Consider the following 13,524-nt stretch of genomic DNA (forward strand, 5'->3'; position numbering starts at 1 on the left):
AATGACCTCATGGTAGGCCAAGGTATTGTCCTATGGGGATTGCCTGACGGGATAGCAGCTTATATCTGGGTCACCTCAGGGGTTCAACACATCACAAGGGTCCTCTGTATGTTCTGGATCAAAGAGATTGCTTGGGTCAGAAAAAGTGCCTGGGGATACCCTCGGGTGACTCTACTGGAGGCATCGGGTGGTGATGTGCATGAGTGTGGCAGTGGAGGTGGTAGAAGAGGTGGGAAAGGCGTGATGGAGGTGGACTATAGGGGCTAGTGCCACTGCTTCTATGCCTCGTTAGCGCCAGTTCTGGGGGGACTTCAGAAATACGTTCTTCCTTGAAGTCAAGTCTCCTTCTGTGCGGCAAAGTCTCCTGGCTTCAAAGGAGGTGGTTTTGCTGAGATTTTCCAAGTAACAAGATGGATAAAGAGGCACTCCTGCCCGAGTCAAGCTTCTCTTGGAGCCTCTGCAGAATGGGTAACTTTAATTTATTGGATCCAGTTGTTGCCAAGTGTTTTTGCCGTCAACTGGCTCTTTGATGTCAACGAGGACTTGGGTGGTGCCATAAGTACTGGTGTTCAATAGAAGTGAGGCTGTTTGCACCCTTGGCCCATGTAGGGCATGAAGGTCGGTGAGGTTCAATGCCCTTACTGGATCCTTCTTTTTTTTTTTCCCCTGAGAACTTTTCTCAAGGTTGACCGGAGTCAGAAGGTAGCAGAAGCCTGGAGGTGGCAGGCTCTTGTGCACAGGGATGGACACCTGACTCCAGCGGCAACAGTGTTCTACCAAGGCATAAGGCCTCTTGGGAGGCCCTCAGTTAGTAGTGGAGCTAAGTGGCATACTTAAGACCCTTGGAATGGGTTTGGTTCAAGGACCACTGGTTCTCGATGCAGACTCAACTTCCTCTTTCTCCTTCTGTTCAGAGGGGCTCAAGGAGACTGAATCTGGACTGGGTGTGTTTTGCCAGTAGAGATTTCAGAGGGGCCGGCCTATTCTCCTTCATCAGCACTTATGGAATCCGGTTCGCCAAAGATATCAGGAGACTCGGAGAACAACTGATCATGTAATTCTGTGGTGTGACCAACGAGTCTCCCTTCGGAACCTTAAGGTTTTCTTGGAGAGAAAGGCGAGGCTAGACTCAAAGAAGGTGTTGTAGTTGTCCGGAGAAAGACACACGTTGCAGACATTATGATGGTCTGACCATAGGTACTTGAGATTGCAACAGGGCAGTTTTGGAAGGGTGTCTCTTCCATCGCCCCCTTGTGTTCCACATTTTTAGGTGTGGAAACTCAAAGGGGTGGTGCGCAGTCTTTGAAGGACTCAGTACCCTGGAGTACAGGAACCAGAGTGTTGTATGTGGGTCCTCAGAGAATGTTTGTCGATTAACGTGGAAGTCGTCTAATGCAGGCTGGTTATTTAGATTCACCAAAATCTAACCGCATTGGCCTGAAAAAATGTGTGACCCACGCCAAACTTCATGGCTTTCTCTGTGTACGTCTGAGTCTGATATCGGAAAAAAACAATCTAACATGGTGTCAGTCCAGTAAGGTAAAAGTCACACCAATGACTCAAAAAACGTCTTCAAAGAAAAAATACCTGCAAAAACCCCAGGCCAATACTATATGGGAGGAGTAAGCAGAGCATGTGTATCTACAGCACATATACTACGGACATTACATTTAAACAGCATTTTGCATTAGAAAGCAAAACAGTAATGTGTTCAGCGAAATACTCGTGTGATTTATCGTACATGTATCTTGCATGTTACTGTAGATGCCTAGAGTTGTTCGAGTGAAGCGGTAAGAGCATAAGTGTGACATCCTTGCACAGAACTTTACAACTTGAATTAGATTCAGTTTCAGGTGTTGAATGATTTGAATTATCACAGAAATTTTTAATGAAGCTCACGCAGTGATGGTGGGTTACCCTACACAATGCTATTCACTAGTGAGGTTTATGTCGATCAGTTTAACCTGCTTTTTATTACTCCATTAAGCAGACGTTTACAATATGAAACAAGGAATGGAGAGCACTTTGCCTTTGACCTTTACATTTAGTAGGCTTTAAGGTAAACTTCAGGTCAAATGAAGATGCTTTTAGCTGGAAAGGATGTATAAAATTGTTCTGATCTAGTACACTTATTGTGAGAGAAGAATGACCGTAAGCGCTTCTTTTATCAAAAGTAAAGAAATTGGTTAAAATGAAAAAATGTACGCCTCTCAAGCAGAATACTAAAATTGTTGGAGATGTTTCACATTTGTTAAATTGATAATTGGGCATTTAGCCCTGACTGTGCGAGGAAGGGGGTTGAGGAGGCGTGCAAAGACTGTGGAGACTGTCTCAACAGTGATTTTACAATACCCCCCCATTTGAGAATGCATTGTTTTCAAAGGTTTAATGCAAGAGTCTTTTTTTTTGCTCTAATGTTATGGGGCATGGAGTTTGAAAAGCACATTAGCCCTTACTGGAAGTCAATGATAGGTCCCACAAGTGAAGTGTAAATATTTATGTTGGTGGGAGTGTGTAGAAGGGGTGTGAATGTGTATGAATGTGTGTAAGAAAGAGTGAGAAAGAGACAAAGAGGGTGAGAGAGAGACCTTTTCTTTTAATTATAAAGAAAACACTAATGATATATTCCGTATAAGCATTTGCATTTCCATATTGAAGAAGGTTTCTTCGTTTGAAAATGTCAAGGTACATGTTTAACCATTCTTCATGAACACAGTTTGTCTAAGCAGGGCTCTCTTTGCAGGGGTTTGCTGCCATCTACTGTCTCATGCATGTGTTCACAAATTAACACGGAGGAGAATCGCATGAATCTTTTTTCCCAACTTTATACTCTTGGATTGAAAAGCGATTCTTTCTTACATTGCTTTGGAGTTTTGTAGAAATGATTTCACAACTGCGAGATTGTTCCCTTATTATTTGTTGTGCTGATTTATTAAGAGGTTGAACCTTTATTTAGGCAATGTCAATTGCTCTGTGCATTACACTAATTGCTGACAACATGTATATGAGTGCAATGTTTTGGAAGGTCATACCTTCTTCCTGTCCAGCTAATCACTTGTGTACACCCTTATGCTTCACATTAAACATTCCAGCCTCTATAATGATTAGCAACTATAGCAGATTATTCATAGTTTACTCAAAGTCATAGCATGTCATATAAATAATGTTCAAACATAAAAGAGATTACACAACGTTGCTTAAAAATACCTTACAAATGCATTCATCTTAAATACTCTTATATGAAAACAACTCAAAGTAGCAAATTTTGCTAATTCTTGTACATTGTGAAGTGCCTGGGAATAATCCCATTGTAACATAAGTACATCGTTTGTAAGGCTCCACATATAATATGAAATAAGGTTTCAATTAACTCTTTGCACAAGTAGAAATGTAAGTCCTCCTTTAAACCTGTCCACGATCAGGCTAAGTTAAGGATGTGAATTTGGTTGAGCTAAAACCTGGTGAACTCTTTCATCACACCCGTTGCCCCCACCACCCCTTACATACTTCTGCTTGTAACCTAGCACAGGATGAATGACCCACATCTACAGTAGCTTTAGGGTACTTACAGACTCTCTGCAGACAACTGTTCTCATCTGATTCTTTACAATCGATTTGCAGACTTGTTAGAATATTCATTCCTCTCTGAAGAGGCCAAGCTTGGCCGGCTTCCTTGAAAATTAATGCTCAGCGACCACTGGAGAACCAAAACCTTTAGACTGACCTATATACTTCATTAGGCATTGCACCTCTTGTCGCATTTCAGTAAATACCACAGTCACAAAAGAGGAAAGAAAATGGCCTCCTCCTGCTTTTACTGATCCATCTTCATCCCTTCTACCCGCAAAGGGTACCCACAGCCAAGCCACAGGGAAGCCTCTATTTTTTCCTGAGGGTTTATTTTTAGGAGAGAGCCAGGCAGGCAACCCACATGTTAATACAGAAATACCCTCAGCATCGTATACTCCAAGCAACAGTGCACGAGCATTACCGACACATTTAAGAATACATTCATTTAATGCTGCTTTCAAAAAAAGAAGCACTTTTTCTCCTGTTCCGGAAGAGATGTGCCAATTCAAGTCACTACCAAACACCACTGCAAGGTCATAAACACATGACACCAAATATGGCAAGATATATTTACCACCAGCAAAGACTCATTACGAGATTAATAAATCATGCAGTGTAATAGCTGTCCTTGTTTATGGTCAAATTCCTTGTCTGCAGGTAAATTAAACAACAATGCTCTCCATCTATGCACATTCTATTCACAGTTACTACAGCAACAACCCCGGCGCCATCCCCACCAAATGCCCACATTCCTCCAAGCCCATCATACAACTGAGCTCTTTCAGTTTTAGTCACTCCTTCCTTCTACTACGTGTGAAAAGCTTATTTTCCACCTATATTTTTGCTTAGGAATGCGTGCTATGCAAATCCCACTAAGATTACATGACATATTGACGGTGCAACTGTGGTGGTCTATTCCAGTTCTTGCCTTTGACATTAAGCACACCATCTTTCACCAAGGCACACTGGCTGCTTCCACTTGAGCCTTACTTTGACAGACAATTGAGATTCCCATTTTTTTTTTTTCTTCTGGACTTGCAAAACCCTCCCATTTCCGAGGGTATGTTTGTCAGTGATGTGTACGAAGCAATTTACAGGAAGGACCATGACGATCCCCCGTCAAGGAACTGCAGTCTATCTGTAGGGTTGACCTTTTTATCCATAAACTAGAACCATATATGGGCCCTCTTAGGTCTGTCAACGAGTCGCCTGTAATAAGCAAAATGAGGTGTGGCGCAGCAGCCAGTGTGCCTGACTCCGGACCACAGGGTTCACGGTTCGATTACCGTGCGGCAGCAGGTTAGCCCAGCACCATGTGACTCTGGACAATAGCTTGCTTAATCTTCCCAACGGCCGCCAGAGCCGGGACACCTCTCCGGAGGTAGCTGTGCGCTTTACAAATGCTGGTATTTCATTTCATTTGTGCTGACTAATGAAAAGGTGATGACGATGGTGACTAATACCGACGATGATTATGATAAAAAAGTGCTTGTGTCAGCCTCCCTTCAGCCATTAGCTTTCATGTCAGAATCATTCATATTTTGGTTCAACCTACCGGACACAGGGTGCTTGGAGTGTGATGCATTGCAAACGATGAAATGTTGTCTCTTTACACCGGAGTTTACATTGGGATTGGGTGGGGCTGGAGAAGCAGAGGAGTTCAACTAATGTAACACCTTGTAACTGCACTTAATGTGCTCTGAACGAGCAGCAGCGGAAGGAAGGGCTGTAGAGCACAGGACATCCGGTGGAGACAGGAAAGTTTAATATCAACAATCATTGGAAATAAAGCTGCAAAGCAGCAGCAAAGAAGCTCTGAACCAGGGCCATAAACCACACTTCAACTAGAAACCTTGCTGCAGTCGAATCCCATTGGGATATTGAGGGAAACTTCCATATCCAAGATGGCCATTGCATTAACTTCAAGGTGTACCAGCCCACTACTGGAAGATGGATAAGTCATGGCAGGTGGGGAGCCTGAGGCTGTGACCGGTAACCATGGTAACACAACTATCAGATTGGTTGATGTCTTTCTTGGCAGGTCGGAGGGCTGCAGGTGAGTGTTTTGGTCAATAGTGGGGTTCGTATTACACCCTCCCTTCTTGAATTGAGCCACAGTCACAGTCTCCCGCTGCCTCATCAGAGCTGTTGCAGTCAGCGCTCTAGCGTTTGCCGCTAGAGCGCCGTTGTCACTGGTGACGTGCGTACGCCACGACGGTGGCGTACGCGTAGATGTTAAATAAAGGGGGCGTGCCCAAGTACGGCATTCGCGCACCGACCCTATAACGAAGTGTGGTCTCCATTATTGCGCGCTAGGCCCGCGCTGCGCACCAACGCAACACTGGCGACGAGGCGGTCGGACCCGCCGCGTATCCCTTTGACGGCGCCTCCCCCAGCTGAGCGCATCGCGGCAGACCCGCGATCGCGCACCTGATGCCCTCGAGCCTGCCATGCTCCAGCTGTCTCTGCACGCTCCAGGCCTGCTCTGTGAGGTGAGCACGTGTGCACCAACCACGGACCATACTACTGTGCGGATGAAGATTCCCGCCCTCCGGCCCTGCCTCGAGCCTGCATCCGCCCTTGCTGTTGACAAGGCCCACGTGCCGCCCACTGCCTGAGGCCCCGGCTGTGCTGCCCTTCGTCCAGCCTCTGTGCACCCACCCCACCACCCGGAGTCACCCTCCGCTGCAGTGCCATGGCGGATGACAACGCTCCGCCACCTGCCCACCCGTTCCACCCGCCCACAGGTGTCCTGCCTCCCTTTAGTGAGACGGCTGACCCAGCGACCGCCGCACCGCGCTGGCACACGTGGATTGGGCGATTGAACAACTATTTCATCGGCTCCAGGGAGACGGATGGCGCGGTAAAGAGGTCCCTCCTTCTTCACTACGCGGGGGAGGAGGTCTACCTGTTATTCAAGCACCTCCCGAACACTGGTGGCGCAGACGACTACGATGCAGCCGTGACGGCCCTTAACACGCATTTTGACCCCCAGACGAATCCGGATTTCGCGATGTTCAAAATGCGTCAGGCCAAGCAAAAGGAAGGGGAGTCGGTAGACGCATTTCATGCACGGCTGAGGGTGCTGGCGGACACCCACTTGGTCGGCGACCGCGCAAAGGAGGAAATTAGAGCGCAGCTTATCTACGGCATCCGCAGTAAGAAGTTGCGGACCCTCATCCTCTGCCAACCGAACATTCCCATGGCCGACATCCTAGTGCTAGCCCGCTCCCACGACCTATCTGACGCGCGGGCAGAAGAGATGGAACAGGCACTTACGCGAGGCACAGGGCCGAGCGTGACCATCAAAACAGAGCGCGCAGACGCAGTGCGGACGCACGAGAAGAAACGCAAACCAGCAGCCAGACAGTCGCCCCCGACGCAGTGCGACTACTGCGGGTATGAAGAACACCAAGGAAAAACCTGCCCAGCAAAAGGGAAGACGTGCACGAACTGTGGCACGCTGAACCATTTCTCCTCCGTCTGCAGGAAGTGCGCCACAAGGAAGGATGCTCGAGGGAAGAGGCCCACAAGAGGCATGGTGAGGTAACTGTCCCACCTATCCCTCTCCTCTAGAACCGACACAGGGCCGCGACACGCACAAGCCCTACAAGAAGACGACTCGGAGTCCGACGACGAAGAAGAGACATACGTGGTCTCGTTCACCAGGGCACTAAAAAGCACGAGACGTCCCCAGCCTCGGTGCGACATCATGGTCGCTGGATCAAAGGTGAACGCCGTGATCGACACGGGGGCGTCTGTCACTGTCATGGGAGTGCAGCAGTACAACCGCCTTCGACCCAAGCCAGAGCTCAGAACCTCGAAGGCCCGGATCTATGCCTACGGCAGCGATGTTCCTTTGCCCCTCCTGGGGAAGATGACAGTGCCGGTGGGGACGGAGGATGCCGAAATCACCATTGAAGTGCACATCATCAATCAAGAGGTAGACACCCTCCTGAGTGGGCATGCCGCTGAGGACCTGGGGCTCCTGATGTTCCTCCGGAAAGTTCAGGACACGCAAACGGCCGACCTTCTGGATCAGTTCCCCGAACTATTCACTGGCCTGGGGAACATCAAACGCCCACCAGTCAAACTCCACATCGACCGCTCCGTCGCGCCCACAGCCCTGAAGCACAGGCGAATCCCGTTCTGTCTACGACCTCTGGTAGAGGAAGAACTCCGGAAACTCGAAGAACAAGGGGTCATAGAGACAGTCACCGGCCCCACTCCGTGGGTGTCCCCGATGGTAATCGCGGAAAAACCTCGTCAACCAGGCAAGATCCGGGTGTGCATCGACATGAGGCTCCCCAACAAAGCCATCAAGAGGGAGAGGCACATCACGCCCACCATGGATGACATCATCGCAGACCTGAATGGCGCGCGGTGGTTCTCCAAACTGGACCTAAACGCAGGTTACCACCAGTTAACATTAGCCAAGGAGAGTAGGTACATTACCACCTTCAGTACGCACCTAGGGCTGAGACGATACCGGCGATTCAACTTCGGGATATCGTCGGCGGCGGAGATATTCCAGAACACTATCAGAGACATCCTACAAGGCCTGCCTGGGGTCATGAATGTGAGCGACGATATCCTGATTCACTCTACGACCGTAGACGAACACTATCGGCGGGTCAGAGCCACACTGACACGCCTCAGAGAATACAGAGTCACTCTTCACAAAGACAAATGCCAGCTGTTTCAGCAGCGGATAGAGTTTTTCGGATACACATTCACAAACGACGGCATTCAAGTGGACCCCCGCAAGTCACAAGCCATCAAGGACGCTCCTGCACCCACATCTGCCGCAGAGGTGCGCAGTTTTCTGGGGATGGCCACATACTGTGGAAGGTTCATTCCGAACCTAGCAACAATTGCAGAGCCGCTCCGACAGCTCACGAAAAAGGACGCCCCATGGCAATGGGGGCCCCAAGAAGACTCAGCGTTCCAGTCCGTCAAAACGGCGTTTCTTGACCAGGCCACGTTAGTATACTTCGACCCGGAAAAGAAGACAGAGCTGATAGTTGACGCCAGCCCAGTGGGGCTTGGTGCCGTCCTCACCCAAGAGCAAGAACCAGGCCGGTGGGCCACGTTGGCCTACGCAAGCGAGGCCCTCACAGCGACCGAACGGAGATATTCCCAGATTGAGCGAGAGGCACTGGCTATACGATGGGGCTGTCGACACTTCCACCTGTACGTCTGTGGACATCCGTTCACGGTCGTGACGGACCATCAACCGCTGGTACCCCTGTTCAGAGGAACAGCTCCGCATCCCCCGCCACGGATAGAACGGTGGGCTATCGGGCTGCAACAGTACCACATGGACATAACGTACCGGCCTGGAGCCAAGAACCCAGCCGATTTCTTGTCCAGGCACCCGGGCCCTCGCGAGCACATCCCGGAGGGGACAACGGAGGAAGACGACGCCGAAGCGCACCTCGACTTCATCGCAGCCCTAACATGCCCACAAGTGCTGACGATACAGGAGATAATGCAAGCAGCGGAACAAGACCCCGTGATGACCAGGACCAAGGAAGCCCTCCTGCAAGGATCATGGGCCAACTTCCTACAGTCCGCCAACACGTGGACACCGGAAGAAAGAGCGGACTTGCAGCAGATCTGGAGAGTACGAAACGAGCTCAGTATCACCAGAGACGGAATAGTCCTGAGAGGGGCCAGGATCGTCGTGCCAACAGCGTTGCGACGCCAAGCCACCCTTCTGGCCCACAATGGACATCAAGGGACTGAGAAAATGAAAGCCAGGATGCGAGAGAAGGTGTGGTTCCCAGGACTGGATGCCCTGGTGGGTGACATCGTAAAGAGCTGTCCAGCGTGCCAGATGACCAGCGGACCAGAACGTCCAGCCCCTATCACAACTGAAGAGCCAGGAAGACACCCCTGGGATAAAATCAGCGTTGACTTTGGGACCCTCCCCGATGGCAGAGTCACGCTGGTAGTGATGGACAACTTCTCCAAGTATCCACTGGTGGAGGCGCTGCCATCCACCGCGTTCACATTTGTAGGGCCAGCGCTGGAGAAGATATTCCACATGTTCGGACGCCCGTCGGAACTAAAAAGTGACAACGGGCCGCCGTTCCAAGGCCACGAGTTTAAGGAGTTCCTCGCCATCCAAGGAATACGACACCGGCGGATCACCCCGCAGTGGCCTCAGGCAAACGGCGAGGTCGAACGCTTTATGAGGACACTGAACAAGACCCTCCGCATTGCCAGCGCCGAACAGCTGGACCCCGAGCGAGAAATTCAGCGCTTCCTTGGAGAATATCGAATCACACCCCACTGCTCCACCAAGCAAACCCCCTGGGCCCTCATGCTGAAGGGGACCCGCCGGGACGGTCTACCCACAGTCCCAGGATGGGCTCCTCCACCGTTTGATGCGGAACAAGCGCTACGACGACGAGCGCACCGAAACCAGCAGGTGAGCCGGGCGAGAGGGTGTCGGGAGCGCGCCCTCGAGCCGGGAGACAATGTCCTCATCAAGGACCGACGACCGGGGGGAAAATTCAAGCCACGATATGAGCCGGGAAGTTGGACGGTAGAACGACGCCGGGGGACAATGGTCACGGTTCGCCGGGGAAACGAGTCAGCCACCCGAAACATCTCGTGGTTCAAACGCATTCCCACAGCCACAAGACACCGGCCAGAATCGGAGGGAGAGGAAGAGGGGGACGCCCGGGGCCCCGTGAGAGAGCAGTCACCACCGCCCGACCAGCCTGAAGAGACGGCAGCCCGGGACGGGCCCAGCTCCGAAGCTGAGGAAGTGGCACGTGACGGCCCGGCGACTACCAACACCCGAGCGACGGCCAGGTATGAACTGCAACGGAACCCCCCGCCAAGCAGCCGTCTCAAAGACTTTGCCTGCCAAGTAAGTGACTGAAAAGAGGGACTTCTGGTCCAAGTTTCATTTAGCCAAAGTTGGATAGGGATGTTGCAGTCAGCGCTCTAGCGTTTGCCGCTAGAGCGCCGTTGCCACTGGTGACGTGCGTACGCCACGATGGTGGCGTACGCGTAGATGTTAAATAAAGGGGGCGTGCCCAAGTACGGCATTCGCGCACCGACCCTATAACGAAGTGTGGTCTCCATTATTGCGCGCTAGGCCCGCGCTGCGCACCAACGCAACAAGAGCCACCGCAGTGTGATTTGTTCCAGGTGATCTGTCCCCTGTGTGCGGTCTAAATTCTTGGCTGTTTACAGTGTATTAAAGTGTGCCATACTCCTGTCCTGCCACAGTTTTCATTGCCGGTTGTATATGTTCTCCGAGACAGGATGCGGGGCTTAAGGGAGCGCTTTTGTTATGGGTCATTATTTGCGTTGTCCTTAATGCCAGGCAGGAGTGTTTGACGCATAAATAGCCATAGCCTCGTACTTTCCTGACTCACGTGGGAATTGCAGCCATGACTGAAGTATACAGGAAGCACTTGCTTGCTTTTGGGACCTTTGATGCTATTTTTCAAAGAGGACGATTGCAGGTTTGTCTCATTTTTTCCCATCTACATTTTACCACTTTTATTGGAAACAACCTGGGAATGTTTGATTATCGAATACTGGTCCGAGTGCACTCCTCCTCTTTACCTTTCCCACAGCATCCCTGTTCCATTCTTCCACTTATTTTGGTCCAACCCATCTGTCAAAGTAGCTTAGTCTTCCCCTGCGGTGCTCACTGCCAGTCCAGCCCTGGAGCCACAGATACGCTCTGGTAATGCGCTCCGGTCTTCATACAGCACACACTGTGATTCCAGCACTGGAAACAAGCATAGAGCTCTACCAATGCACCCCAATATTATATCTGCAGCACCCACTGCCATTCAATAACTGGAGTCACAGACACCGCTCCGCCAAAGCACAGCCATCTACACCTGCTGCAGACACCGCTGTGCCATAGCTGGGGCAAGTGGTACAACTCTCCTAATGGACGTCAGTCTTCACCTGCCGTACCCCTCATATTCCAACTGTGTATCCACATACAACTACCCTGATGCACCTGATCCATCACCTGCATCATCTCCTGCTGTACCAACAGTGCAATCCAGACAGAGGTGTTGATGCATCTCACCACTTACCTCTCACATTCCCTTCCACTCCACTACTGGGTCTCACACATTCCTCTGCTAAGGCACCTTTATTTTATCCATAAACCAGAAGCATACCTTGGTCTTTTAAAGTTTGGTCTACAGGCAGATTTAAGTATGTGCCAACAGATTGCAATCTGCAAAAAATACTACATACATTTAGAAAAAAATATTTAACTTTGGGGATGCCTAATTCAGTTACTGCTCTGTTGGAATGTCGATCATATTTTCGGTCAGACTACAGGGCAACAAACGGAGTGGGAAAAGAGTTCAGCCCCTTCGGCAAGCACATTCCGCCGACCGATTGCTGAGATCCACACACTGCTCGGCCAATGTACCTCTTCCCTCACTTGCAGAACCCACTCTACTCCAAGAGTGGGCAAAGCACTGGGAGAAAGGCGTGCACACACAAACACCCACATACAATTCTGCTCTTCCAGTGCCCGGATCCACATGCAACTCTGCCAATCCACCTCAGCCCTGACCTCCAGAACCTCTTGTTTTTGCAGAATTGGGTCTTATACACCTCTTGGTTGAAGCACCTCATCTCTGATCTCCAGCACAACAGGCTCTTCCAGTACTGGGATCCACACACAGCTCTGCTGATGCACCTCACACCTGAGCTCCTGCGCTTCTGCTGCTCCAGTACTGGTTCCCACACAGAGCTCTGTCAATGCACTTCACCCTCGAACCCTGGCCTGTTTGGCTCTTGAAGTACAAGGAAAAACAGACATACACACCACTGCCAACGTACCTCACCTACTGATGTTCATCGCTTCTGCTGTTCCAGAGCTATGATCCTCAAACAACTGTTGATTCACCTCACCACCGGCCCGCAGCACCTCGTACTCTTCCACGGCTGAAATGCAGAGCTCTTCCACCGCATCCTAACTCCTGACCTCTAGCACCGGCGGATACTTCAGTGCTCGGATCCACACACAGTTTTATGGATGCACTTCATCCCTGACCGCCAGCACTTTTGCTATTCCAGTACTGGGTCGCACATGCAACTCAGCCCAGGCATAAAGCGCCTCTTGTTTCTCCAGGTCTGGGATCCATATAACGCTCTGCTGTTGCACTTTCCCCTGACTCCCAGGATTTCCTCCTTTTGTAGTATAGGGATCCCCCCTCCTCCCCCCGACCCCCAAGGCTTTGCCATTGCAACTCAATCCTGGCCCACAGCACTTCTGCTATTCCAGTACTCACACACAGCTCCGTTGATGCACCTCACCCCTGGCTTCCAGCACGACAGCTATAGGTACATGCTGTGTGTATGTTTGTGCCTGTGTGTGAGCGCACATGGATGGTTACCTGTGTTTTGTGTTGGCTCACTATATAAGAGCTGGAGAAGTTGGCTTTGTCAATGTTTGTTTCTTTAGGGCAGCTAAAGCTTTAAGGCCTATTTCTTCCATGATTACTGACAAGACTACATTTTTCATTTTTAACAACAACCGGCAGTAATAACTGTATCCACAAAAATTATTTGTTCCCTTCAAACATTTGAAACACAATGTGATCCTTAGTGGGCGTGAAATAGGGCCTCTCCTTTCCGGCTTCTTGGAGGGAGGCACGGTGCTGCAGCGGTGCAGAGTGGCACATAAATGGGGAAGTGTTGTCTTCTGCTTGCCATGCTGTACTAATACAAGTGTGGTATAAACAGAGTGTCCATCGGCTGTCAGAGCGCTCCATACACCTCATCACGGGGGCTCTTAAACCAAATGAGCCCGAATAAACCAGCTGGAAACTGAGAGCGCAATCTCCGTGGCAGTCGTCATCAGATCACACCATTCGTAAATACATAACACTACTGCTACACAGACGTGATGATGCATGGAGGGAAACAATTTGCGCTTTTCCCACGGGACCC

General features: G+C 50.3%; 1 protein-coding gene across 5 annotated transcripts in view; it reads right to left on the bottom strand.

Moving 5' to 3' along the window:
* Positions 1-13,524, bottom strand: part of TBC1D4 (TBC1 domain family member 4) — a 623,735-nt gene that overhangs the window by 123,606 nt on the left and 486,605 nt on the right. The gene's annotated exons all lie outside the window — the stretch shown is intronic.

Source organism: Triturus cristatus, chromosome 8 (genome assembly GCF_964204655.1).
Source record: "Triturus cristatus chromosome 8, aTriCri1.1, whole genome shotgun sequence".
In the NCBI taxonomy this organism is placed as follows: domain Eukaryota; kingdom Metazoa; phylum Chordata; class Amphibia; order Caudata; family Salamandridae; genus Triturus; species Triturus cristatus.